Source organism: Halichondria panicea, chromosome 10, assembly GCF_963675165.1.
Source record: "Halichondria panicea chromosome 10, odHalPani1.1, whole genome shotgun sequence".
NCBI classification, from domain to species: domain Eukaryota; kingdom Metazoa; phylum Porifera; class Demospongiae; order Suberitida; family Halichondriidae; genus Halichondria; species Halichondria panicea.
The window spans coordinates 3,540,221-3,563,286 of record NC_087386.1 but is presented as its reverse complement, the minus strand read 5'-3'; the positions used below and the strand labels follow the sequence as shown (position 1 = coordinate 3,563,286).

At 41.4% G+C, this 23,066-nt stretch overlaps 4 long non-coding RNA genes across 13 annotated transcripts; 3 read left to right on the top strand and 1 right to left on the bottom strand.

The window, feature by feature from the left end:
• Positions 1–3,157: 3,157 nt before the first annotated feature.
• On the top strand, positions 3,158–5,177 carry LOC135342350 (uncharacterized). 3 transcript variants are annotated; one of them, XR_010396852.1, is made up of 5 exons: positions 3,158–3,498; positions 3,633–4,736; positions 4,791–4,887; positions 4,988–5,064; positions 5,127–5,177. It is a non-coding gene; the product is annotated as an uncharacterized LOC135342350 (long non-coding RNA). The 3 variants fall into 3 exon arrangements; XR_010396851.1 differs by having other exon boundaries at positions 3,210–4,736; XR_010396850.1 differs by lacking the exons at positions 3,158–3,498; positions 3,633–4,736; positions 4,791–4,887 and adding an exon at positions 4,917–4,941.
• Positions 5,178–5,184: 7 nt separating this feature from the next.
• LOC135342349 (uncharacterized) lies at positions 5,185–7,205 on the top strand. Of its 4 annotated transcripts, XR_010396849.1 has the most exons (5): positions 5,240–5,500; positions 5,567–5,821; positions 5,920–6,181; positions 6,515–6,796; positions 6,995–7,202. It is a non-coding gene; the product is annotated as an uncharacterized LOC135342349 (long non-coding RNA). The 4 variants fall into 4 exon arrangements; XR_010396847.1 differs by lacking the exons at positions 6,515–6,796; positions 6,995–7,202 and having other exon boundaries at positions 5,185–5,278; positions 5,348–5,500; positions 5,920–6,504; XR_010396848.1 differs by having other exon boundaries at positions 5,248–5,500; positions 6,515–7,205.
• A 3,272-nt stretch (positions 7,206–10,477) lies between these two features.
• LOC135342931 (uncharacterized) lies at positions 10,478–15,408 on the bottom strand. Of its 3 annotated transcripts, XR_010396998.1 has the most exons (6): positions 15,273–15,408; positions 15,058–15,209; positions 14,740–14,932; positions 14,474–14,658; positions 12,158–14,428; positions 10,478–10,656 (listed from the first exon to the last, which is right to left on the bottom strand). It is a non-coding gene; the product is annotated as an uncharacterized LOC135342931 (long non-coding RNA). The 3 variants fall into 3 exon arrangements; XR_010396997.1 differs by having other exon boundaries at positions 14,740–15,209; XR_010396999.1 differs by having other exon boundaries at positions 14,474–14,624; positions 14,740–15,209.
• On the top strand, positions 14,605–22,865 carry LOC135342933 (uncharacterized). Of its 3 annotated transcripts, XR_010397001.1 has the most exons (8): positions 14,605–14,860; positions 14,914–14,991; positions 15,064–15,211; positions 15,312–15,507; positions 16,043–16,286; positions 16,503–16,579; positions 22,523–22,669; positions 22,725–22,865. It is a non-coding gene; the product is annotated as an uncharacterized LOC135342933 (long non-coding RNA). The 3 variants fall into 3 exon arrangements; XR_010397002.1 differs by having other exon boundaries at positions 15,312–16,286; positions 22,523–22,661; positions 22,711–22,865; XR_010397000.1 differs by having other exon boundaries at positions 15,312–16,286.
• The last annotated feature ends 201 nt before the right edge of the window (positions 22,866–23,066 follow it).

Below are 23,066 nucleotides of genomic sequence, written 5' to 3'. Positions count from 1 at the left end.
ATATAAGTGGAATAAATAGGAATGTTATCATAAAAAAATTATAAATATCCCAAACGCCTCAACACTTGAGTCGAAGGTTCACCAATTAATCTTTGACCCCAACCTCACTAGAAAGCACATTTTGTGCATATCAAATAAAAGCCTAATACTACCACATACAATTAGTTTCTCACAAAGCCATGAAACTTCAACCAAAAATTTTTGTTGTGGTTTAATATCTCAACACCTACTTACCTATGTACCAAGTTTCGAGGAAATCTGAGGGATTTTCGTGTTGATCTCACATGGAATGACCCGTACGCGTTATCCTGTGTTGGAAAACCAGGTCTAGCTTGAAAGTCTGTACGCTGGTGTTTATGTGGGTACCGTACCGACCGGCTATGGCAAGTCCCAGAGCAAGTCCATCTGCTTTCCAGACACTCCCTTTCTTGATTGATGTGAAGCTTGACAGGACCAGCTCAGGTACATTAAGGACTGGGACCAGCTGATTCAGCGGAAACGAAGCTCTGCCCACGATTTTTACTATCATTTTTACTATCAATTGTGCAGTAAAAATGGAGTTTTGCTGCTCTAATCTTTAGCTCAAATTCCGGAGCATAAAACCTTAGTTAAAGTGTTTACTTTTTAGTGCAGTAGTTAGTTCAAAGCTATATACAGGCACTACCGTTAGCGCCTACCAGTGGGATCAGCTAAAGGTGAGATTTTCTAAATAATGTACTTTTTCAGCTTAATATTTTGCATGTAAAGGCTAATAACTTACTTTTCATTGACCCCACTGTTAGGCGCTAACAGTAGTGCCTGTATATAGCTTTGAACTAACTACTGCACTAAAAAGTAAACACTTAAACTAAGGTTTTATGCTCCGGAATTTGAGCTAAAGATTAGAGCAGCAAAACTCCATTTTTACTGCACAATTGATAGTAAAAATCGTGGGCGGAGCTTCGTTTTCGCTGAATCAACAATAATTGCTGGTCCCAGTCCTTAATGTACCTGAGAGTGCACCTCTCTCTGAAAGAAGGTCTCCTCTTGTGTCTCTGAGTGAAGCCATCTTCAAAGTGTTGGTGTGTCTGTTCGACGTTCAGTGCCATTCTCCAAGTATTGTTGTGACATTTGCCGAAAATTGGTCACAGAGTAAGTACGTGGTATCTGATCCGAGAACTGTGTGGCCTGAATGTGTTTACAATCCGAGGGACTTGTGTGTATCTGACGTGTTTTAATGGATAGTGCTTTCAATGGTAAATCTATTGTGTAAATCAATATAAGTACGGTTTAACTAATTTCTTATGAGATTAACTTGTCGCCTGAGTGTGTATCCGATCAAGAAATCTACAGAGCTGATGTTTACAGAGCTGATGTTTTACTTAGCTGTCTCTGTCTGCAGAGAGGTAGCCTCTCCTTTTTCTTTTTTCTGTTCTTTATCACAATAACTGTTTTAACGTTCAATGAGATAAAATATGGTAAATAATAAATTAATTGTCCACCCACGCGCCAACAGTAAATACCAGGCCCACTATTCAAGGGGCTGGAGTCGAGGCTATCCTCCTTCACTTCACGTAATCGAGGGAAGTTGTGGATGTCTTGACAAACATAGATATCAGATATCATCTATCTATATCTTTTATGCCAAGGCCAGCTTTAAACAGCACTGAGTCAGTTGTGGGACTTGAGCTTTGAGAGCAAGACAACAAAACGTGTGTTTCCATGAACGCATTTTAAATTTTTTCGCCTTCTTCGGACCACCTATTTCGTGCTTCACGCTCTTGCGCTTGCTTCCATCTCTCAATTTAGCGCTTGCTTCCATCTCTCAATTTATGGAGAGCACTGTCACTTGCTTCCCGGACTTTGTCTGTAATGTAATAGTAAACGGGTAGCAAAGTGTATATGAAGCGGGATAATGAGTAATGAAGGCCTCCCTCCCTCCCTCTCCCTCTCCCTCCCTCCCTCTCCCTCCCTCCCTCTCCCTCCCTCCCTCCCTCTCCCTCATTGGGTCTAGCTAGTATTCTCATCTGAAAAAGTATGCAACTAAAAGTATGCAACTAACAGTTGCCTTAGTATTAATAAGCTATTAAAGCTATTCTTCTTCTCAAGTTGACTTGTCCCAGGCCTCCCGCTAGAAGTTTCAGGTTTCAGGTAGAGAAAGAGAGTCAATGGCTTCTCTTGCCTTTTCAGGAGACAACCTCAAATCACTCCTCCAGCTACACCGTACCACGAGGCACAAATGAGTTTGCCATGCGTGTGGTAGTTAAAATTCATTAATATGTGAGTGTGATAAATTATTATATCTGGTGAACATTCTTAGAAGTAAGGTCATATCGGTTCTTGGAAATGGACTTTAGAATACCAGAGTGTTCTCGGAAATACTCTGACATGTATGTTATAGAACATTCATAGAGGGCTACTAAGTCAAAAGACTGCACCGATCTTGAGTTCATTATGTTTCTTTTGTTCCTGTGCTCCTCCCGTTTCTTTTTCTGCCCTGCTCAAAAGCCCTTTCCGTTTTTTAGAAAGCGTGAGCGCAGTGGTAGAAGAAAACATAATAATTATGTGTCCAAGTTTAAATGATGAAGCATTGCATAGATAAGTACTGAGTAGCAACAGTCATGGATAAGTTTACTGTTTAACCCTTTAACCGCCACGGGCCACAATTGTGGCCCGCAATAGTGACTTTTTTTGCGAAATTCTAATTCTGCGATACTTAGGAAGTAGCTCGAACTACGCACATCCCTGTATACACATCCCTGTATACAGGAAGAATCACATGCAATTTAGTCTAGAAATTTCCAAGCCACGTTGCTATGTTAAAATTTCATTAGCATCTTACCGCACGAATCTATGGCTAGGTTGTTTACTTGTGCCGATGTGCTTGAACAGCTTGAACAGCTTGAGGACAGCAATGGCGATGTCTCCTCGATTACAGTGCCTATGAAGGAGAGGGGATAGTAGGATACCTCCCAAAGGCTACCAGCTTATGCCAGACGCTGATGAACTGTCTGGGACTGAGGACATGCATGACATGGACCTAGACGCTAGCGCTATGGACCAGGACGGTGAAAGACCAGGAGAGGGCTCACTGTGTGACTCTGGCAAGTAGTTAGTATAGCTAGAATATAGCTAAAATAGAATTAGCAGTAATGAACAGTCGAGCTTGTAAATTTCATAGATAGTTCACCGACATAGTAATACATGTCACTGCTGTTTCACAACAATGAAATTTCACCACTTAGTTTATCAGGATGCACTACATGATTATGACAAGATAAACATTCCTTCAAAACCACAAGCCAGTAGAAATTAGTCTGGTCTTAGGAGTATCCCCATGGGAAGGGGAGTTCCCAAGTATGTGACTATGCAGGAAGTACAGACTCTGTAGTTGTAGTTGCTTGTTCAGTACATGGTTTTGGGCAAGGTTGTATGGTGTCTCTAGTAGAGAAGCGCTTCTGTCAACGAAAGCGTTTCTAAAGACAAGTAACAACCAGTACATTATAAGGAAGCTCTCAGGTATGTTATTGATAGCTGCATCGTACTTCACTTTTTTCTTTTCAGCGAGTTAAAACCATTTTAAAATGACACTTTTTATTGTGTACTATCAAGTAAACAATACTATCAAGTAAACAATAGATATTATCATACAGTACAGTGGATGGTGCGATGTGGACGAAGTGTTTCTTCATCATGCATCGAAGCCTTTCGACACCATTCGGGATACTTCGGTATGTTGTCTTCAGGTTGTTGAAGTAGGCATGGATACTCTCTGCCCCTTGCTCTCCCATGAGCCCTATTCCCACTTGCCACTCATCAAGCCAGTCGACCTCCAGCATGTGCATCTTCGGTGTTACCGTCGCATGAGGAAAATGCTCCCGATAGAATGTCATGAAACTTGAGATGTACCTTTGGATTATAAAAGTACTTTCGTTTGTCATTGTATTTACCCTAGGGACGCAATGCTGTGACGGCATTCTGGTTGTGGCATTTACTGAAGAGATTTAACATCACAGAAAACGTCCTCTGAATCTTCTCAGCTTTCTGTAGGTATACTTTCTTGCCTCCACCACTACTGAGTTACATAGCTGATGTATGATGTATGATGTATGTTGTCAGGCTGCAGAGAGTGATGTCCAACATATTTAAGCTGTGTTTGTTTGTGAAACCTACCTCAAGCGTTAGGTGAACATGGTTTCCCACGAACGTTCCAACATAGTAGGACTACCTCCAGAGCAGCATCTAGGGTTCTGACAAAGGTTCTGACAAAGGGACCATCCTCTCGTTTGAAGCCCTTTGCAATCACAGCATCCAGTTTGCCGCACTCAGTGCCCGTGTGACTGACACATTGTGTATGATTTAGTTCTTACTAGTTTCTTTGCCTGCTGAGCTTTCTCCTCAATCTCAGAGCGGAGGGCTCGCAACATCCTCCTCCTCACCCTCCTCACCCTCCACAAGCAAGGCGACCAGTTCGTCTACTTCATCATTTGCTCTGTAATTATGTTCACTTAATAAATGTGTATTTATCGTGTAAATAACCTGTCTAGCTTAGCTCATCTCTGAGGGTCCTGGCTCGAGCGAAGTCATCCATATAGTTGGCAAATGTGGGACCACCCTTCTCGCGACTATCTCGTTCGTCCCTTACAGCCCTGTCAAGTTGATGACACTCGTCCTCTAAAAGTTTGAAGAGGCGGTAGAATATTCCCAAACTTATGTGTAGCCCTGGTGGGCAAACCTACGTTTCCATTGGAGATAAGGTGAGTGGTACTTGATTCAAAGGAATTTGTTTGAAAAAAGGTTCCCTAATGCAGTTATTGAAGTGCTTCACTCTGCTTGGTATCCCCACCGGCGGCAATGAAGTTGTGGTGGTCCTGCAACAAGCTGCCTATATTTCTACTTGCAACTGTGGTGGGTGTCCTCAGCTGATTGGATGCTATTAAACAGCAATGTCGACCTACATGTGTAATACAGGCCCGAAGTATTAACTTATTAATAATTGTACCTGCAGCACCTGACAAGCCAAATATGTTGCACAGGAACTCATAGTCTCCGCTGAGAAACACTCGAATATTCTTTCCTCTAAAAGTTAAAAGAGTATGACACTGTGTATTGTTGGTTTTTTAGTACCTCCACGTTTTGTTGTGCAGGTTGTCGATCTCGTCCTGGAAGCGCTGCAGTGCTATCTTGAGGTTGGTTGCAGCTTCAAGTTGATAGGGGAATTTGAGCGGTCGACCTTAACAACTCTCTCCCCCTCCAAGCTTGACCCATATCTCATTTTCTGGGATTTTACCGGTGCCAGGTTAGTCGCTGCACATAGTGTTACACAGTCATCATTTTGGTTGAGCATGGTGTCTACCTTCTCCCAAAGATGTGGAGTGAAGCAGTTCCACTGTGTCTGCCATCTCTTGAGTGGGAATGTGTCAACACACGCGAGAGAATCAGCTTCAGCCCGCATCTTCTTCTCTGAAGCTATCTTTACATTTGGTCCCAACATGCTACATAAGAGGGAAAATTGCTTGAGGTAGAGGAAGTATGTTATCTGGAAGTATGTTATCTGTACATGTATTTATGCCTTCATGATCCGCAGCTTGTGATACGGTATCGTCAATACCGCCAGGCTCTCTGCAACAGAAAACTGCAACAGAAAACTTGATCTGGAAGCACCCTGTGGTCTTCTTGAGATCCTCCACCAACTTCTCCTGGTCTTTATTCCTTGTTGCTTTCACCTCGTGGCTCATCTGTAGCACCTCCTCTCCACCGCTCACCAGTCTTCGAACCTCCAGCAGCTCACCGCTGCGACGTCTCAAGGTGGTTTGGCTGGCACTCGCACTAGATACTCGGGGTGAGCTAACTTGTACCAGGGTTCGAGACTGTGGAATTATGCATTCTATAATAATTATTGGCATATTTATTTGTGTGTCCTCCTGTCTTCACTTTTAGAAACTGGGAGCTGTGCATACTGCGCTTGATTAGGCTAGATTGCCATTTCTCGTCCATTGGGGACAGTGACACGCATTCAGGCGTGTTCAGGAGATCAGATGGGTTGAGTGGAGCAGATCTGAAGTACGAGATGCTGTCAATGTGCTCTTTGTGGTGTCTAAGGAATCCCTGCTTTGAACACTTACTGCACAGTGGCGTAGGCAGGGGGTGGCAAAGGGGGCAAATGCCCCCCCTTTTTCTGGATCTCTACTACTCAGCTCAGGTTAGTGTAGCTGATTATCTTGCTGAGCACTCCCTTTCTTCCCAATCTTGCTGCAGTTAGCTAGCTAGTAGGCAAGCAAAACGATTTATTCCCTAAACTGTGAGCTATTCTGGTCTAAATCTATAGACAGTTCTTGTTCTTTGCATCAGGCCACACCCAACTAACTAAATAGAGAAATCATTTATGACGTCATAATTAAGAGGCGTGGCTTCCGGTCAAAATTTCGGCGCTGTGTGGCTGATAGGTTTTGCCCCCTCTTCCAAAAAATCCTGGCTACGCTCCTGCTGCATGTTACCTCCTGCATGTTACCTCAATACATTCCAATGCCCTCAGGGTGATCTCAGAAGGAGGGTGATGTTTTCAAGATCGCTGAGGTGGTCTATTTGGAGGTGGCAGAAAGGACACGATGGGGATTGGACCACCTGCACAAGCAACCAGCACAGGCAAGCCTACCACACAGCTTTACTTTAACTCAATCGGTCTGTCTAGTATGTACAAGCACAGGACAATCGAAAAAACTCTGTGAGGCTGACAGATGGTGGGAGGAGCTATCGATTTAATATGTTTGATTGCTGACTGGAAGGAGCCTTTTGCTGGTCGCCTCCCACCAACACTGTGAGTCCTAACGCTTAAACAAACTGAGCAATTAACACTGTGTGCAGACCAGGTCGCAATCGTTTTTTGTGGGTTGTAATCTTTTCCGTTGCTTAACAGTATGATAAATAATGTTATTGCATGGGTGACAATATGATTGGGGATGAATTGCGTCCACATCTTCGTCCACATCTTCGTTCACTTCTATCCCAAAACCAGAAGATCAACCTTTCTGTCTGAACAGGAATACTTATGGCTCCTGAAGTAACACCCACACACCCCCGACAGTGCTTGGAGAGTGCTACAAGGTGCTCATCATCCATTCCTGAATGTATTATTTGTTGTTAGAATTATTTCTTTAACCATACTATGTGAGTATATCATTATTGTATTGAAGTCGTAATTATTTTTTGTAAATTTTCAATCCTAATTAATAATTGTTGCAAAAAAAAGTGAAGTTACCTGTTGCTGTCAAATAGTAGTATGAGACTTCCTCTTGGGATTGCTGCATGGGATTGCTGCAGAAGAAAAACGCTTAACTTGTCAGGAATTAGTGGTCAAAACATCTACTTAGCACCTTGTAGCTGTTCATTGATTAAGTGCAGTGTAGTTTGCAGGTGCGCATGGGCAGCCTAATGACTGTTGCTATGCGCATTTGGTGTCATTCAGTAGAGGACAAGGTGCACATGACTGTCGCTCTGCTTTCATGTGATTTATATGAATAACTAAGCAGTTGCCATGGGTATAAGTATTTCATAATACAAGAAATTTACAGATAGAAAACCACACCCACTTTTCGCATACTGTTCTAATTACCAACTAAGTAGCAGTCTTGAAACACGTATTGTACTATATCTTAGCACTGTTACATTCATATGATGTGAAAATCAAGCTTAGTCAAGCCTTTATACTATATGATAGGCTGATCTGTAATTAAAAAATTTTGGATTTTATCTCACCGCTGGCCGAGCATTTTAAAATGATAAAAACGGATGATAAAAACGGGTGAGTGTAATAACCGTGGTTGTTATGCAAATGTGTTGCACCATTTTATTCCTTGTTGTATTGGTATATGGTTGCTAGGCATTTTATTGCTCTGGAAACCTGATAGAGAATTTACAGAATTAAGAATTCTCTATCGGGTTTCCAGAGCAATAAAATGCCATAAAATGGTGCAACATGTGTTGCCACGGTTATTATTACGCTCACCTGCTCGGCCAGCGGTGAGATAAAATCCAAAAAATTTTTTTATGGATCTGCCGCTTGACTAAGCTTGATTTTCACATCATAATGAATGTAACAGTGCTAAGATAATTATATCAATTTAAAGTACATGTAAATTTAAAGTACATGTATTTAAAGTACATGTATTACTATATCGGTGAACGATCTATGAAATTTACAAGCTCACATAAAGACTCTATTTTAGCTATACTATACTTACACTACTGATATTCTAGCTATACTATACTACTTGCCAGAGTCACACAGTGAGCCCTCTCCTGGTCTTTCACCGTCCTGGTCCATAGCGCTAGCGTCTAGGTCCATGTCTAGGTCCATGTCATGCATGTCCTCAGTCCCAGACAGTTGATCAGCGTCTGGCATGAGGTATCCTACTATCCCCTCTCCTTCATAGTCCCCTCCCCTCTCCTTCATAGGCACTGTCATCACCAGAGGGGAATTCGCCATTGTTGTCCTCAAGCTGTTCAAGCACATCGGCACATCGTGGCTTGGAAAATTCTAGACTACAGCTCTTCTGTACAGGGATGTGCGTAGTTCGAGCAGAATTAGAATTTCGCAAAAAAAGTCACTATTGCGGGACGGTTAAAGGTAATTAATGGCTGCAATGTATGGGCTGCAATGTATGGGCATCATTATACTAAGTCGAGAACTGCATTATTTTGCACCAAGGCATAATTAGTTATAAATAGTATTTGCGCATGCTATTAGAAGTAAGAGAGCACATGTGATAAATCTACTTGAATCGTCTGGTATTGTGATATTAGTGAATCGTCTGTCAATAATTGTACCCTGAAATTTGGTTCAACAAGTGTTGAAGTAAGTATGTGTATTATAAATAAAATAAGTTTGTGTGTGTTGTTCAGTATACAGTGGATAAAAATTGTTCACATAATTAATTTTATTAAATAATTCGTGTACAGTACTACCATTCCATTTTGGAATTTAAAATTAATATTGCATGGCAACAAAACGCAGACACAGACACAGACACAATGTGTACAACTCGTAAAAAAAGAATGACACCGCTTTCACCGTCAAAAATAGTGTCAGCTAGTGAAAAAGTATATCTCCTGGTTCTCCTGGTTCAAGCCGAAATTTTTTTGATGGGGAGACAATGATGAGATAAACAAGCAAAAAAATTGAAATTAATGTGCGACAATCACCAACCATGTATGCTTAAAAATTGCATTATAAAGAGAGGGATCTATCTGATGAATTTATCTGAATTTGATATTGATGACCGTGTCACTATAAATGTTGAGCCTGTAAGTGTTGGAAATGGGAAATTAAAGCAGGAAGCTGACCAGACAAATTTGATTTTATGGGAGAGTGACGTTAATAAACTGAAAGTTAATGAAAGTTATAAACTTAGTCGCTATTGGTGAATGTGTTTGGTGGAAACCATGAGTTGCAACTAGCACAATCGGGTTGTACAGTTGAAGCAATTGATCCTATTGACACGGGGGATATAATATTATGTGGAGATGATGATGCTAAAGGTGACAATGTACCAGTTGTTATTGGAGTCCAAAACTTAGAAGTTGTGTACACTAGCTAGCAACTGCAATACTGGACAAATATTGGCCAAACTTGTTCTGAAAGGAAAGAGTGAATGTGCGTGCATACACAAAGGTGTTAAGTGATCACCATGGAGAAGCTACTTATATAAGGCTTCATGTTTATAAGGCTTCATGTTTTATAAGGCTTCATGTTTTGATAAATTTCACGTAATTCAAGCCATTAAACTATGCAGTACATATGCAGTACAACAGATTTCAAGCTAATTAAGTAAGGACTCTTGCTATTTTGTAATTGATTTGGCAATAAGATCCTTATTATGCTGGATCCTTATTATGCCACCACTAATGACACCACTACTTGAACTTTCACTAATTATGACCTCGCCGCCGCCCAACTTTTAGAGGGCTAACTAGCAGAAATAGTAAACTTTGAAGAAGTACGTTACGGTAGTGGTTTTAATAGTCAGTTTTTAATAGTCAGTTTTAATAGTCAGTTAATTTTTGCACAGGTATACATAATCGTTATATTCAGGTAGAGTTGTGGGAGACAGTGGCTCTGCTCTGGCCTGGGTCAGGCACTGATAAGATTAATTTTATTCATTGCCTACATTTTATGTAGATCATGTAGTGTTGTGAAAGCCTATGTACACTGTGGTTACTAATGAGTAACCATAATTAGATTTTACTATGGTAATAGCCCATAGTAATAGCCTCGATTACAGGCCTCGAGGGCGGCTTGAAAACGAATCCCGTAGACCTGAGTGGGAAATTCAAAATTTCTTGCGAGCCAAAGCGAACTAAGGCTGACCTCAGATGGCGGATTGTTTACCAAGTAGAAGGGTTGAAATAGCCTCGACTCCAGCCCTTGAATAGTGGGCCTGGTATTTACTGTTGGCGCGTGGGTGGACAATTAATTTATTATTTACCGTATTTTATCTCATTGAACGTTAAAACAGTATTTTATCTTATTGTGATAAAGAACAGAAAAAGGAGAGGCTACCTCTCTGTATATACTGTAGACAGAGACAGCTAAGTAAAACATCAGCTCTGTAGATTTATTCATTAACTTGAGGCTCGGATCGGATACACACTCAGGCGACAAGTTAATCTTAGTTAAACCTGTGGGTAAAAAATAAATGTGGATAAGTACAGTGGCTGTGACGTAACATAATGTGAGGACTACTTATTGATTTACACAATTAGTAAAACCAGTAGGTTTTACATAGGATTGGCAGTGGGTTTGCCCGTGTTTAGCAATATTTCAATTATTTTGACTCATGTTCAAACTGTTCTATCTCTGCAGGGAAAGGCCACATCAAGAAACTGGCTGAACAGATAGTTTATTTAGCCTTTTCTCTCTTTGTATCTCTTATTTCATAATCCATAAACATTTTAATGAATGAATATTTTCATTTTAAAAATTGCACTATTTCGACGTTTCACCGCTCTTTGTCTGACTGACTAAGTAAGTAAGTAAGTAAGTGAGTAAGTAAGTAAGTAAGTTTCTTGCCCAGCATTTACTCCAAGTACAGCCATCTCCAGGACATTCTGTACAGGGTTTCCAAACGACTACAACCTGGATTACAAAGCGCTTCTTCAGATTTGCGATTGCTTCCACGAGGCAGATGACCTCTCAGTCTCTATTTCTCTTACCTAGACAATTCCGCCATCTTTAATGACTCAGCAATTACGTTGTGGCCAATAATAATAGATAGGCGTGGCTAAAAAACCGTGTGCCTAAAATCAGTGCAGCAGTGCTTTTCCAGAGCCTGAGGTGTTCCTTTTCTTCACACTGTTCAGCTCTAGCTCCCTTTCTCTGACAGGCATGCTATATGCACTGGCTAGATATCATGCTCTTAAAATGGCTGTCATTTAATACTGATTCGCAAATTCAACATAATTATCAAGCAATAAATTATTACTCATTATACTATAATTATTAGTCCAGAGATATTCGAGAAGATATCTGATTAGTCCTGTCTTCTCTTCTTGTACTGCCTCTTGACGTTCCACTTATGCATGTCATGATACGTAAACTGTACTGAAAAAGAAAGGGAATCCGACTAGAAAAACATTTGCAATGTGAAAAATTGCTAGGATTGGCCAGGGGAACTTCCCCACAAAAAAGCGTGGGAACAAGAAATCAGACGAGAGCATAACTCCAATCCGTTACAACGTCATGAACATGTACAATACATAGTATATTAAATAATAGACTGTGTTCCAGATCCACCTATCAGCTTCCATCCACCACATCATTCCATGCAGTCACCAGTACGGTCCGTGCATGTTACTACGCATGGATGGACTGTGTGTACCTGTGCTCAACACTGCATGTATTAGGAACATCAATTCATCACAAATCATCATGATAATGTGCCCCACATTCTTATAATAAATATATATAGGGATTGGTCATCACTCCACCAGTAAAAATTGCGTGGCATATTGGCTGGGAAAACATGGGAAAACTACCAGTATACATGTGCATGATTGACGTTGTAACGGATTGGAGTTATGCTCTCGTCTGATTTCTTGTTCCCACGCTTTTTTGTGGTTCCCCTGGCCAATCCTAGCAATTTTTCACATTGCAAATGTTTTTCTAGTCGGATAGATTTACCATTGAAAGCACTATCCATTAATACACACTCAAGCAACAAGTCCCTCGGATCGGATACACACAAGTCCCTCGGATTGTAAACACATTCAGGCCACACAGTTCTCGGACCAGATACCACGTACTTACTCTGTGACCAATTTTCAGCAAATGTCACAAACAATACTTCCTTCCAGAGAGAATGGCACTGAACGTCAAACAGACACACCAACACTTTGAAGATGGCTTCACTCAGAGAAACAAGAGGAGAAATCACCATCACAACACTTCTTTCAGAGAGAGGTGCACTGGTCCTGTCAAGCTTCACATCAATCAAGAAAGGGAGTGTCTGGAAAGCAGATGGACTTGCTCTCGCTCTGGGACTTGCCATAGCCGGTCGGTAGGGTACCCACATAAACACCAGCGTACAGACACTTCAACGCCTCCAGCTGCTTGTCTTTCAAGACTAGACCTGGTTTTCCAACACAGGATAACACGTACGCGAGAGCAGAAGAGAAGGTAGCAGCCATTACACAACTTGGACTAGATTTCTTTTTTCAATGACATCATTATAAATGAAACGGATATCAATGTTTTACAAACTAATGCGGAATAAGAATACTGATAAATATACTGCAATTTACGATTACCCAGATTCTGGGTAATTCTGGCGCATGCGTAAACAGTGTATACCAGGCCGTCTTTCTCAGCGGCTTGGAATCGAGGCTAGGGTTGAAACTGTAGCACAAAATCTCTGTGTTGACTTATCTACAGTGAGCAGAACTGTATCTTTGTTCAATACTTCTGGCAATGTTGAAAAGAAAGTATATCCTCCAAACACCGGAACAGCTAGTTTAACAGAGACATCATCTTGGAAACAATTGCTGAGACGTGTTTCTACGTGAGATACAGCAGACTCTAATTCAAGAGACCGGAACCAATGTGGACACCAGCACAATTTGGAGCATCACACGGCAAAAATCGTAGCAAAGCAGAGGAGTGAATTACTGAGGGCAGAGTACCTCCTTGACATGCAAGTTTTTCGTGGCCACCCTCAAATGTTTGTTTTTGTAGATGAAACTGGAGCAGACAGAAGGAACTGCTTGAGGAGATATGGATACAGCATAAGGGGCAGACCTGCTGTATCAACTAAGCTACTTGTGCGCGGGCAAAGAGTTTCTGCTATTGCAGCTATATCTATGGAAGGCCTTCTGGACTGTTACACATATACTACTTCTGTGGCTGGTGACAACTTTAAGCACTATGTTCGCCAATCTTTGCTCCCACAATTAAAGCCATTTAATGGCAGCAATCCTCATAGTGTTGTTGTATTAGATAATGCATCATGCAAATGGTGTGGTTGATCTTATTGAGTCAACAGGAGCCCTTTTGCATTTCCTCCCCCCCTACAGTCCGGACTTGAACCCCATTGAGGCAAAAGTGAAGTCAACTTTAAAAGCAAATGAATACCTACTGGACATATTTGCATGCATTCACATCAATCAACAACATTCTGGTTATGTTTGATTAATGACGAATAACAATTATTGCTCAATCAGTTATAACAATAATTATCCCAATCACAGAGGTATTTTAAAAGTATAGTGTACAATTTCTTACTTTAGTGTGGTTCTTACTTTAGTGTGGTCAAAATACGCTCCTTTTCTTCAGCAAATTCACTCTCAGATATAATATCTTCTTCACACAAGTTCTTCAGCGTTTTTAGGTCTTCCAAACTGCTGCGGCGCAGCTGGGCGTACTTCATTGATGACAGCTTAGAAGAGATCTGAGTAGGGCTGCTGATTTTCTGGGGTGTTACGTTTGGTGACTTAAAACACTTGCGCAAAAGCTGTAACAGCATCAACCAGTGCATCTGAGGCGCAATTCTTCTTCTTTTTTGTAGATAATGAAGAGTCATCTTGCAGTAGAGGGATGGGAGGGACGTTTTCAAAGTCATCATATCGTCCTTTGCTGAACAGTTTGGCCCACAATCTCAGCGATGTTTTTCCTTGAGTTTCTTAAAATTTTCGTCATCCACTACTGTGTCTGAAACAACAGCCTGGCCATCAGTTTTTCTCTTTTTGGAAGGTGGCTCACCAGTCCGTAGCAAAACTTGTTCACTGGGTGTTACTACTCTACTTAGTAGTTTGCTCTGCATTAAAACGCTGGCTATTGGTAGAGTGAGCAGAGAGCTGCAAGGCTCTGCTGACTTGCGGCCATAATTTTAGACTTGAACTTTTGGCATCGATCGTATACATTGTAGTTTCTCATATTTGAGTTGTGAAAGCCTCACACCTGCATGAATAAAATTGATGTACAGTGGACAGTAATTTGTTATACCTTTCTGTGTTAAAAGATTATGGGGGACCAAACTCTTTCATACTTTCCGGAAGATGGAGTAGCAGGTGAACTTCTTGTTTTTTCAGCATTTCAGGCATGTTTTCTTTTACGGTGGCCACAAAGTGCTGTCATATCTGGTGTACTTTATCCTCTGTGAATGGTACACAGTAGGCAATTCTGAATACCTACATGCATACATGTACACGTACAAGTACAAATTTGCATTATAAGGTTATGTAATTTATATACTTGTAATGCACATGTACCTTTGAAAGAGCAAGCCAAACTCAAAACACAAACAACGCAATCTGAGACAAAGCCTTGTAACTTGTGATAGCTGACGATATTGCCAAGGACTTTCCCGGAAGTGCTGGCGTCTGAGCTGCTGTGAGTTGTGGGATAAGGGGGTACTTGTATGGTCCAAGGAGAATTGTGTGTAGTGTCTCCACAAGAGTTGACCTGTCGTGTGTTGGCAAAGTTCGTGTACCATAGCTGGATATTATGCAATCTTAATAATTGTAAGTTACATGCACTTGACTCGATCCAAAACACGTATCATGTACATGTAACCACCATACACATACATATAGAAACGTGGAATAGGGGATTATCGATCTCTTCCATTCCGAAATGCTTTCGTGTCTCAATTTTCCCTGTTTCAAATGGCTGATTTTTGATGCATTGAATGTGGCAACTGCTTTGTTCTGCCAATCGTTGGATCCTCACGCTTGTTTACCTGTAAGTATGACCATGCACTGCATTGTGCCTGTATTTGTACGTGTACAAATAGTATACTTACCATACACATACGACAAAAGAGGTTTGCACCACTTCCCAGGTGAGCCTTGGATTGTCAGCCAAAGCTGCAATAACGGCTGCAATAACGGGAGCAAAGACAAGAACATTTTGTTTGAGAGTAGAGTCATACATGACAATGCCGTCTGACACAATTGCTCCAGACATCTCCATACAATCAACTTTGTTTGAACAAGCGATGAAATGGATGTTATGCAGCTGACTGTTTTGATGACAAGGTAGACCAGCAAGATCAACTCCTCCCACACAGACACATACACACACACACACACACACTCGTTCCAACTCTTCCCACACACGCACACGCTCGCACACATACACCACACAGACACATACACACACACACACTCGTTCCAACTCCTCCCACACACACACACATACTTAGTTACATTCGTTCCAACTCTCCAACTCTTCCCACACACACACACCTACACACACTTAGTTACATTCGTTTCAACTCCTCCCACTCAACTCCTCCCACACAGACACATACACACACACACCAACTCTTCCCACACACACACACACACACACGCACACACAATCATACTTAGTTACTCAACTCCTCCCACACAGACACATACACACACACACGCACACACTCGTTGGCACACACTCGTTCCAACTCCTCCCATACACACACACACATACTTCGTTACATTCTTTACATTCATTCTTCCCACACACACACACTTAGTTACATTCGTTTCAACTCCTCCCCCCCCCCCACACCACACACACACCTGGTCAAAGCTGTAGTGGGCCTAAGTTGAGAAGAGAGGGGGTGGCTGCAACTCCAGTGAAGTGCTCTAGTTATTATTGTTTTGATGATTGCACATGCATGCATGCCGATGTGGGATCCATGCTCTTATCCCTCAAAGAAGGACAGTCTCAACTAAAGGGCATGTGCACCAAGATTGGTGCAAAACAGCCTTATAACAGCTCAGCAAAGAGAGCAATTTTCACGCAATTTTCACTCAAAACAGCTAATTTAGAGGTGAGCTACAACATGCTTACTATATAATGCATATAATTATTATATATGCATGCTGGAACAATAATTATTATACTTAGCGTATATAACGCAATTTTTATCGAATTTCATTTGAACTCTGCAATCAGTGGATCGGTATCCAGCACACATGCATATATAATAATTAATATACGTATATGCATGCAACGCGCATATATTGATGCTCATTAATTATTACAGGAAGCCAAGTCTTTTCTCTTCGTGATCTAGTTCTGGTACCTCGGGTGATGCAATCGAAGAGGATGATTGAGGTGAAGGTGAGGTTGAGTGTTCAGTTTCAGCCAATAAGGGAGTCTTAGAAATAATTTGTGCTAGCTGTTTGCGACATCTGTCACAAATTCTTGACCCTTCTAAAAGACAGAGTTGAGGGTTTTTCTTGCGCATGCTTGTGGTAACTGGTCGAAGGCTTTTCTTGTGAACAGCATGGCCAGGCCTTTCAAACGGATTACAACAGTTAGTTCTCCATGCAGTTGCCATTTTGACTGAGCTGCTCTTAATAATGCACTTCACACTTAGAAATTAACACAAGAAAGTGCGACTCTCAAAAAATGTCTACCACTATGCTAAAACATGATGCAAAAGCCTTGCGACCCTACGTGATATTGTGTGTACTTAGTGCAACCACTAGTTACTGAGAGCGCTGTATTTCCCAAATGGAATAAAGAGGAATAAAGAGGAATGTTATCACAACATATAACCAAAATATAAGAACGCCTCAACACTTGAGTCGAAGGTTAATCTTTGACCCTAACCTCACTAGAAAGCACATTTTGTGCATATCAAATAAAAGCCTAATACTTATGCTACAACTACATACAATTAGTTTCTCATAACAGCAATCACTTCATGAGAAATGAACATTTGCATGATGCAGTGTAGGTCAAAATTGCAAGAAACCTCACATTTTTGCCACACACATTTTTGCCACACTATAACCACGAAGCCATGAAACTTCAACCAAAAATTTTTGTTGTGGTTTAATATCTCAACACCGACTACAAGTTTCGAGGAAATCTGAGGGGGTCATCCGATTTTCGTGTTGATCTCACATGGAATGAATGACCCATACGCGAGAGCAGAAGAGAAGGTAGCAGCCATTACACAACTTGGACTAGATTTCTTTTTTTCAAGAAACGGATATCAATGTTTTACAAACTAATGCGGAATACAAACTAATGCGGAATAAGAAATATACCAGATTCTGGCGCATGCGTAAACAGTGTATACCAGGCCGCCTTTCTCAGCGGCTTGGAATCGAGGCTGAGTGTGGATGCTCCCGAGTATTAATTAAAATTATTACTTTGCAGGAGTTCAAACCAATAGGGAGTTGGATCTTCTCTCTTTGTCTGTTCATTCAGGGTTGGAAACAGTCGCACTTCTGCTTGATCCTAGGTTTGGGAACTTTCGAAGCACTTTGGATGCAGAGATGAAGCGCCTTCATGGAACGGGTTTGGGAGTATCTAAGAAACAAGCAGAACCAATCTCACCTGATGAGGAAGCCATTCTCTGGGCAAAAGGGCTCTTTGGTACGCACAACGCCCAGGTACTCACAAACACACTGTGTATTTGCAAGGTGTTCTATAATGAGCATCGTAACCTTAAACTTCGTAACCTTAAACTGCTCACAGTTTACAAAGAAAGTCGATGAAAATGCTCACATGACATGCATACATGCATATAAGTGTTACAAGATGATACGAACTAAGTAAAACCTAATCTAAGAGACTAAGAAAGTGTACAAAATAGTTACATCGTTTGGTACCCTCTGCATGTTTGATTTCTGCTTGATTTCTGCTCCATTAACAGCGCTCCACCTATAATAATTATTCCTGAATAAAACAATCAATTTCTCACCTACCTAAACAGCAGCGTTATTCCAACTTTATGCCAGACCTTACATAAAACAGCTGTTATTACTAGTTCATTCTTACTGATAACTTGATACCTTGATACTTCTGCTCTCCTTTAGAGCAAAGAACAGCACGGTGTGAAGGGACTTCACAAAACCTCATAATTATTATCCATTATCCATAGAATATTCGCTCTTTACAATTTAAAAATCACAACAGCTTACGTTTTGAAGTTTGTTTTTACATGCATTAAACAGCACAGCACAGTCATTTACCATAATTAAGTTCACTCTGACTTGAAACTTCAGCTAAGCACGGGTGCTCAGGGTGCTGGAGCACCTACCTAGCTAGCTAGTAGTTACTGTAGTTACGTACACAGTAACGTACACAGTACAAAGGTCAGCTAGATGAACCACATCGTAGATAAGAGGAAGCACATAACTCACGTAGAATTAATTATTTTGATACTGAGAATGTAGAATGCCAAAACAGTTTACACGAGGCCTTTTGAATCGTAATCCGTGTTCGTGTAAACGGCCTGATCCGGGTTAGGCGCCGTGTAAACAGCTAGTTAGAATTTGTGTGGTTCAAGTGATAAAAAGTCCCGTGGGGCACTGCTGTTAGAGGTGAGAGCTCTCATTGCTGTGAGGAACAAGGTTGTTTTCACTGAAATATCACAACACGAGACACAGAACAATGTAGAAGTAGAAAGAGGGGTAGAGGGGTAGAAAGAGGGGTAGATACCACCAACACCAACTCGATGCTGCTAGATGTTGACAGCAATAATTCTGAGTAAGTGGTAAACCCCAGATGCAGATGAACTTGAGGCTCACAACTTGAGGCTCACAATGCCGTTGATGGAGCCCTTGTTCCTCCCTCTCTGCAGGTGACTTCAGAATCAGACCCCCCTGCAAGATGATAATTAAACACTGATAAAAATTATTAAAATTAATGCCACAAGGGACGGAGAAGGCACGAACACGGAGAAGGCTTCAAAAACAGAAATCAAAAACAGAAAAGGCGACCCTTATCGCGCAAACTAATAAAAACATTTATGACACAAAATATAAACTTGCTGATTTTTCCCACCTTCTGATTTGCCTCCTCTACACTTGTGCAAAGTTTTTAGACTTAAAAACGCGGCCAAGCGAGCAGTCTAAAGACAGCCACTAAAACGTTGCACAATCACGAAATTAACTTCACGTAACACGGAGAAATATCCGAAAGTATTCCGTCGTCAAGGGGAATTCTAGGTTTGTGCGAGCTGCATGCAAGACTTGCATGCATCTTCTTGGCAACTCTTTAAAAAGCTCTAAGAAAGCTGCACAGGCCATTAATGAAATGGTACAGAGTGACCAATCAGAACTACTCAAGGTCATAGAGGACGACGTCTGAAGATGGTATTACATTGAAACAATAATAGAAGATGAACCATCTCATGATCATGATGAGAGTCCCAACTTCACAGGTATGCTAACAAAAAAAATAATTATTAGCATTAATGTTTTCAGATGACTATGGGTTGGACATGGATGGACGGACCCTCATGAGTCCTCATGACAGAGGTAAGCTTTCTGCAAATCTTAAATAAACAAAATGCAATAAGTAACAGGTGCAACAAACTTTATTTCAGGTGCCAGTGGTAGTCAGCAACAAGGTGGCAGTCCTCCTGAACGAATAAATGCAATAAGTGACATGAAACATTTTTTCAGGCGTTAGTGATGAGGATGAGAACGATGTCCAACCACTAACGTCCCAGCAGCAGTTAGATGATGGCCCTTTCCAGACTACCCCGGAATCTGCCTCCCACCACACCGAGGGCACTCACTCCAGAGGAGCTGGAGAAGCGGGACTGTGGAAATTTTCGTTCATGTGGCTGCCACAAAAACAAGGGAACTGACTGCTCAAAACACTACACCATCGAGTACCTGCTAGCGATGCGATGTAGTTGTTTTGAGTTAACCAAGCATGACTTGGACATGGTGTTGTTGGGGCAACTGATAACTGATAACTGATGGCTTCAATAAACAGGTCGGAACAGGTGGTAACGGAATCGAGGCACCCGGGGACTGCCTACCATCATCAAGGACACCCTGTGTGCGCCTGTGTGCGCTCGTATGTATCGGTTCCTCAACACTGTTGGTGAGTTAAAGACTAGCAAAGGAGAACATACAAAACACCATCATTGCAAATTTCCAACAGGTGTGGACAATCTGATCTCAATGCACGGGAACACGCACCGCCTTCTTCCCAAGAACACGTTATCTCATGAAGATATTCCTCTTGAACTATTCGGAGGCGAGCGGAGTTCTTTTGCCCGGGCGAGTACCTGGGTACAGTGGGCTCTGATATCAAGCTGCTGCCATCCAGTACAAGCAAGCGGACTTTTTGTCGACTATGGCAGCAATTACTACCATACCTTGTTCTGATGAAGCCAATGATGACCTGTGCTGGGTGTGCCAAAAAAATAGTACAGCCGTATTGCGAGCAGTCAACGATCCCGAGAGTCTTCACGCTCAAGGATCACTTGACACTGGTGCAACTCGAGCGATCGTACTATCGGACGACTTTGGATCAGTGCATCGGCTGGTGACGTGATAATAAAGAAACCAGAAGAGTGATAATGCAGTGCATGTAGCACAACAACTCAAGAGCAATAAAACTAAACTAACAACGTACATGCATATGCACTATGGACTGGGATCACAGCAAAGAAGCCTGGAGTCTTAGACTAAGAGAAGTATGGCTCCTTCCAGGCTGGGGTACGTATAGGATCCAGAGTCAGTCAGTCACAATTCTACTTTCTTGACAATTGTTCTAGGTACGGGATCACTTTGTCACTTCAGCTGAAAATACATAATCAAGCCTTGACTACGTATTTTCAGCTGAAGTGATCCCGTATCTTGACTCAAGGCCACGTGGCAAATTCTTAGCTTTTGCTCGCTTTTACTCGACAAAGAAGCTTTAACATCAAAATCTGCATATTGTTGTGTGAAGGCTACCTATGCTGCAAACGCAGTGCTATGGCATCCAGGTGAGTAGATATACTCGTTACAAACAAACAAAAAAACAAACAGACAAACAGAACAAACAGACAGACTACTATAACCCGTGGCCGCCCACGCGCCTCGGGTTAATTATTGACTCTATATTGACCCTGTGTGAATCTTTGGTTACTTTACTTACACTCTATACTAATTTACACTCTATAGTCTGAAGAAATCAATTTTAATTTACACCAACAATAATTATTATGGTGTTAGCCATTATGGTGATTTGTGTGTGAAGATTTAGTTACGTGAATTCGTTACATAATATTGAACATGTGCAATATGAACATGTGCAATACCACACAGGCGCTAGACAAAAGGGGTGAAGAATTAAAGGGACACCTACACTGTAAAAATTAAGCACACTACATAATAATTATAACATAATTAGTGTTGAACACACTTCATTATTTAGACATGCAGTACAACAATTCAATTAATTATTGTCATACCTTGAGAAGCATCTCTAGGCGCATTTGAGGCATGCCCTCCTCTGTTAGGGTCTCTTGAATTAGTAGGGGTATGCCCTCCTCTATTGGAGCCTCTTGTGTAGGTAGAGGTATGCCCTCCTCTGTTGGAGCCTCTTGCAGTAGGAGGAGCACCTCTAAGGGAAGCCAGTCCACTACCTCTCTCTGGACAAGTTATGTATACCTCCAGATGCAGGGCGTTGAGATGCACCTCTTGATAGAGACACATTGCTGCGATTAAGCATCTTGGTTGACTTACCATCTTGGTTGACTTACTTGAATCAGAGTGACTGCTATAACCTTCATGCGCATGCGCATGTTTTGTTCCGAGTCACACGACATAATCAAATTCAAAATGGAACACTAATAATGATGGCTACTTGTATTGACCCTGGTGAGTTCGACAGTTAGTTTGTCACATGTCTTAAGTATTAATACTCTAATCATGAATTATTATAATTATGTATAATTTATTTACACTTAGGGAAAGACATGTTTTTTACTTCAAAATACGGTTTGGAGAGACACTTACTAACTAACAGGCACCAGGCCCTTGACTGTCAATATCTGAAAACCTTTTTAGTTTCGCGTCATGCGTCATGCTCCCATGCAACCAGAAGTAACTACACCATGCCATGTTTTAGACATTATATTTCAGGACACTAATGAAAGTGGTGATTACTGTACAGTGCTTTTATGCACCTTTGCAATAAGCTGGTATCCTATGACTAAACCAACGCAAAGATGTACTTTGACCTTATGATAAGACCTATTATAGAGCCTGATTACCACGTGGAGCTTTACATCAACCGAGCTACATTGTGTTTGTTCAGGTTCTGTGAGCATGGAGCAAAATCCTGGATATCCTGTTGGATATGAGGAATTGGCACCAATACTACCCCCAGGCAGTGTCTATACATGGACAACAGTATTTGTCTCCAACACATATGTACACGAGTCACCCTACACACAGTGAGGAAGTAAGTATTAGATGATAATACCCTATACCTAAACTACACAGAATTTTGCCTCAAGTATGCAGTACGCTCTCCTGAAAGAAAAGGAAAAGCTGTCACCAGAATATGGCATGACACTCATAATAAATTTAAGAGTGTTGGTGAAGATGGAATACGAAGTTTGTTTAGCGATAAGTTGAACGAACTTCGTATTCCATCTTCACCAACACTCTTAAATTTATTATGAGTGTCATGCCATGTGGATATAATGGAGAAGACTGTTAAACGCTGGCTTGAGTGCGACAAAGACGGACATGTAAGATTGGAGACGAACTACTATTGTGGTGTGATGGTAGTCCTAATTCTGACGGAAAGAAAAAACGAAAGAGTAATGATGCCATTGGTGAACCGGCTAGTAAAC